At 46.8% G+C, this 5,680-nt stretch overlaps 1 long non-coding RNA gene across 1 annotated transcript; it reads left to right on the forward strand.

Annotated features, from left to right (window-relative positions):
- The first annotated feature begins 1,890 nt into the window (after positions 1-1,890).
- Positions 1,891-5,247, forward strand: LOC140599765 (uncharacterized). Its single transcript, XR_012002776.1, has 2 exons — positions 1,891-2,099; positions 2,490-5,247. It is a non-coding gene; the product is annotated as an uncharacterized lncRNA (long non-coding RNA).
- The last annotated feature ends 433 nt before the right edge of the window (positions 5,248-5,680 follow it).

The following is a 5,680-nucleotide window of genomic DNA, read 5'->3' on the forward strand; positions in this document are numbered from 1 at the left end:
GGAGCCTGGCGGGCGTGCAGGAGGTTCACTTCGGAAACCGCAAGTTGGCGTCCCCGGACTCTATTGTGTCGTAAAAAAAAAAAGAAAAAAGTTAAAAATTCCTTCGTCTTAAGGGACTGAGCACAACTTCTACAGCTTTCTTTCCAGCGTAGATTACGTTTGCTGTTTCCTGTGCCCCTTTTCGGCCACGACAGCTTCGTGCCTGAGCTCAGGGTGCCCCGAGCCGAACTTCCGGTGCGTTTGCTCTCTGTTGCGGGCAGCACCCGCGGGGCGGGGCGGGGCGGGGACGGGGGCGGGGGCTTGTCTCCCATCCCGCCCGGGGAAATGCGGAGGCGTCAGGGCCTGTGACGCCCCAGAGACTCCTGGCTCGCGCTTCGGGCCACAGCAATGACCCAACTATGGCCCCCTCGATTCTCCGGCCCTTGGAAACCCTTGGGGAGCCACCCCCACCATCCCTACCGCCACTGTCCCCCCATACCCCCACCCCATCATCCCCACCCCCACCCTCATCATCCCCACCCCATCATCCCCCTACCCACCCCTCCACCATCATCCCCACCCCCATCACCCCATCATCCCCTTACCCAGCTCCCCACCATCATCCCCACCCCATCCCCCCACCCCCACTCCCAACCCACCCCCTCACCATCATCCCCACCCCACCCCCATCATCCTCACCATCACCCCCACTCCCCCTCCATCCCCACCTCCCACCCCCATCACCCCCACTCCCCCACATCCCCACCCCCATCCCTATCATCCCCACCCCCATCACCCCTACTCCCCCTCCATCCCTACCCCCCCATCCCTACCGCCCACGCCCCCTCCATCCCCACTCCCCCACCATCCCCACCCCCATCACTGTCACTCCCATCATCCCCACCATCCCTACCACATCATCCCTACCCCCACCCCCATCATCCCCATCCCCCCACCCCCCAACGACGTCCCCGTTAGTGACCTTGGTGTTCAGGGCGGCCTCCGCTCGGACCCATCCGCTTGTCTGATGCCGCTGGGCATCGGCCCGACCCCCGGGATGTGCCGCGGGTCCCTCTCGCTGTTGTAAGGAGCGAGGCTGGCTTTCTGGTCGCCGAGGGAGATGAAGCGGACCCGGTCACAGGCCAGTCCAACCCCGGAACCCACCCGCCTTCTTCTTGAACGCAGACCTTGTTTTCTGACGCTGGAAAATCTCTTGAACTAGCTCGTGGGAGCGCCCTTGGTGTTCCTCGACTTTAGGAAATGACGCAGTCACAGCCCCCGTTGCGGATTCAGGCCGATTCTTGAGCCATTTCTGATACTTCCGTTGAAAGCGTGCGTATGTGTTTTCAGTAGTTGCACACCCGTGTCGGAGACACTTCCTCGCGTGTTCCGCAGTTGGGCCAGCGGCTGCAGGGGCCTTCCCAAGAGCTTCATCGCCCTCGGGGCGCGGTGGGCCCTTCCCACGCGCGGTGATACGCCTTCACCTCCCCTGGTCCTTCTGAACTACCTTCGTTTCCATTTCTGCGCATCCAGATACCGCCTTCAGGCCGCTCCTCAAGTGCTGCCTCCTTCATGACTCTTTTTTTTTTTTCAAATTAACCAAACAGAAATAAATACTTCGTCTTGTGAATTCACATAGCAGTTTCTCAATGCTTCTCTTGTAGAGCTTAGGACTCTGTATGCTATTTATGTGCATTTTCCTTACTAGAAATTACATCCCTTGATTAAAAAAGGGTGGGTGTCTCTGAATCTACTGTAGTGCCTTGTGCGGTGCTTTGCATGTGGGTGGACCCTTAACGCTTGTCGAATGAATACAAGCGTTGTTAGGATAAGGTTGCAGCACAGGGGTGTTCAGATGGCGCATGGTACAGGAGCCCCGTAAATAAGAGTATGTTGAATTTTACATTGCAGATAAATGTAACTTCTCTGAAATCACAGGCAGGCCTAAGAGTTCTGGAGCAGTGCAGAGCTAACTCCTACAAAAGCCCACATTGGGTTCATAATGACCATATACACTCAGGGGACTGTTCACCTCCGTACTGGCACGCACCTGCACAAGTCACACCTGTCCTGACGGCAGCATTCCCAGTGACACCTGTGATTGGTCCCTCACTTACCTGGTACCTATCAAAGACTTGCTTTCCGTTGCCCAACCTGGAACTTGATAATAGGGGAAGCAGCACAAACTATTCAGAACTGGCCTCAAGTGTGGGTGTGGGATCAAGCAACAGCCTGGGCAGTTATGTGCACACAGGCAGAGCTCCCCTGGGAAAACATCATTTGGGTTTCGTGACTGCATTTTACTCACGAGATGGAGTGTTTTCTGATTTCACAAGGGCACCATATGCGCTAGTAGCAGGCCTGCCCCAAGCATGCTCCGGAGTCATGCAACTCTACGTACAGCCCACCATCTGTGAAGATTCGGGCTAAGCTCTTTATCTTGCTGTGTCAAGGTTTTCTGTTTCTTCATCTATAAAATGAGGATAATAATGTTGATATTTCTTCTCAAGCATCCAACAGATTGGACTGCTGATCTCCCCATGACAAACCTCTTACAGACTTTTGACCTTGGCTGATGGCATTCTGATGCTTCTAGCTCTAGATTCTGTGACTTCCCATCAACAGAATGATGAAGAAACCTGCCCAGTGTCATCCCATTAGTCAATGACAGAGCTGAGACCCCACCCCAAGCAGCCTGTTGGGAAACTGTGCTCTTTACCACAGTCCTTAGACGCATGCATACATATGTTCTGTAGCTTACACGATGTTATGTCTAGTGTGAGTCCATGTTTGTTATACGTTCATAGGGATTTGTAAGAAAATGCTGAAAGGATATATACCAGTATATTTGCACTGTGATATCTGGATGAATAAGTGATGGCTTGATGTCTTTCCTTAATTTTACGTGTATGTTTTACATCTTCAACAATGAAAATAATGTTACTTTTGTCGTAAGGAAGACATCCTCACAGATTTTTTTTTTAATTCAGGATTCCAGATGGACTTCATTTCCTTTAATCATTCTCTGTTTCATAAACATCTCATTCCATAAATTTTTGAGTTGTTCAACCCTGATGTCAGAAGATACAGGACATTTTCAGGCAAATTTCTTGGTATTTATGGCAGAGGTGGGCTATAGAACTGCTATGCCTATATGTCTGATACAGTGTAGTGTTTCATTTTTCAGTGAAATGCGGAATTTGTGATGGGGTATTTATCTTGTCAAGTATCATCTCCACAGTAGACACTCTTCCATATCCTAAATAGAAATTTCCTAAACATAAACTCAAAGACCTCCCGTGACTTTTATTTTGTTCATGGAAATAACTTTTTCCTATTTCATAGTGTCTCAATAATGTTAGATTTTTCTGAAGGTAAAAGAAAAGCATGATCACATTTTTCCTATCTTAAGAAAAACAGTATACAAGGAAATACAGGCTAAAATGGCTATTGCCTGGTACTAAATATTGCATGTGTATCTGCAATATACAGATTGCAGAGGGAAGGGAAGAGCCTTGTATGTGGGAAAGGAGAGAAATTTCCAGTTTCTGATTATTATGCTGTCTTGCTTAGAACGCTCTTTGAATAAATACTGGCAAGTGGCCCAGAGTCCCAACCTGTGGCTGTTTGAGCTCTGCTAAAAGACGTTAAGGAAAGTCCTGAACCTTTGTTCTTAAGTTTCCACTTAAATCATTTGTAATGGAAAGAATGACTAAAGAAAAAAAATTCCCTCTTATAATGATTTTTGATCATTATAATGATTTTTGATCATCAAATGATTTTGATTTCAGCTATTTCCCTGATAAATTATTTTATTTGTGTACAGAATGTAATGCAGACATTTCTGCTTTTCCACAATGCTTTCCTGAAAGCCATGTCTTCAAACCAACTGTACTTTCCAAAATGTACATTAATATGATTCTCTGACAACTCAGAGAGGTTGGTATTACTGCCCCTATTTTAGAAATGGATAAAATAGGACACAGGAAGATGAATAGCCTACTCGGGATCATTTAATTGGTGTGAACAGAGGGGACATCCTGCAGCCCTTTTAGTAGCACCAGAGGATGTTCTATACCCCCAAATCAACAGAAGACAGCTACTGTACACCCCCACCGTCTTGAAGTTAGTTTTCAGTCAAATTCATACCTGCATTTCTTTGTAACTTCAAGGTCAAAAAATCTTACCTACACCATTCATTCTGTTTACAAATTGCCTATGCTTCTTTTCCCCTAGCTTCTTTCAGCTGCTGACCTCTTTGAAACTTTCCACTGTAAAAGCCACAATTTCATTGTAAGCACTCAACATCCTTTGTATCCCCAACATCCTCAGAGAACCATACCTTCACTTTCTTGCCTTAAATGAAACCTGACATTCCCCCAAAGACATCATTTCCCTTGAGCCTTGGCAAACAAAAACTGGTCCCCGCCCCGGCCCCGCCTTTCAACACGCTAAGAGAGCTTTGAAAGTCCTGTTGGCAGTCTAGGTTCTAGCTGCCAGTTCCAGAAGATTTTATTCCTACCTGTATACAGCTTCCCACCCTCTGCCCCCTTTTGAGTCTCAAGCATAATCATCATTATCCACCAGCTCTAGGTCACTTGCCCGGATTCATGGAAAACCTGGCCCAAAAATACTGCCAAACTCCCACTTTAATCTCAGACAACCTGCGCATCCATGATTCACGGCTCCTCCAGCACCAGGATTCCATTCCTCTTTAACACAACTCATTCCTGTGGCAAAATGCCTAACTTCACATTTACCCAAATACTCCAAGAACCTAGTGACTCTGGGTGATTCTAGTGACTCTTCACACCTCTGCAAGCACTGTCCCAGCAAGTTTGACACTTTCCTGACTTCTTAGAAATTTCTGTTCTTGATCTTTCTTCAGTTCTTTCAGTTGCCCTCCCATCTTCAACTTTCATCCCTGCTCAGCATAGACCCCAAAGGCACATCAGTACCTTGAATTGCTTCTGGGCACCCACCGTGCCCTCCCTTCATCTTTGCTATACTCCCCGCCAACTCCTGTGGTTATCTGAGTGGTTAAAAGCATGGGCTGGGGAAGCCTATTTCTATCATTTAGTAATTCTACTTTGAACAATTCATTACTTTTTCAAGGCCTCCATTTCCTTAATTGGGAAATAGTGATAGTAATATATGTCTCCTGGCCATCATAAATTATTATGAAGCTTAACTGAGATAATATATGTTAAGTGCTTAGAATAGTACTGGCTTCTAAGTACTCAATAAATGTTTACTATTGTTGCAACCAAACTGTTTGCTGGTGCTTCTAAAAAAAAAAAAATCACAAAACCAAATTAATAAATGTCAGTCCATGCCCACATCTGCAAAGCAAAACAATCCAACAAACATCCTCCTTTTCTACCCCTCCCCTAGATATTGCCTGTTTCAGGGAGACTTTTGAGAAAATACCCCTGGAGGGCCTCAGAACCTCAGATTTCATCATACTAATTATTTGTTCTCCTCGTCAGAAGTAGATAGGATTAGCAGGCTGGCTCATGTCTATTATTTGTAAGTCAGGAATAGCAAAGATTTCCTGTGACCACTCCCCAGAAGGCAGACTAGAAGAAACAAGCAGAAGGCATGAATAGACACCTCACAATGGAGAAAACATCAGTGACCAAGAAAGATTAAAAGATGCTCATCCTCAGGTGTCAGGGAAATGCAAATTAGAACTACAATG

Source organism: Vulpes vulpes, chromosome 1 (assembly GCF_048418805.1).
Source record: "Vulpes vulpes isolate BD-2025 chromosome 1, VulVul3, whole genome shotgun sequence".
Classification (NCBI taxonomy): domain Eukaryota; kingdom Metazoa; phylum Chordata; class Mammalia; order Carnivora; family Canidae; genus Vulpes; species Vulpes vulpes.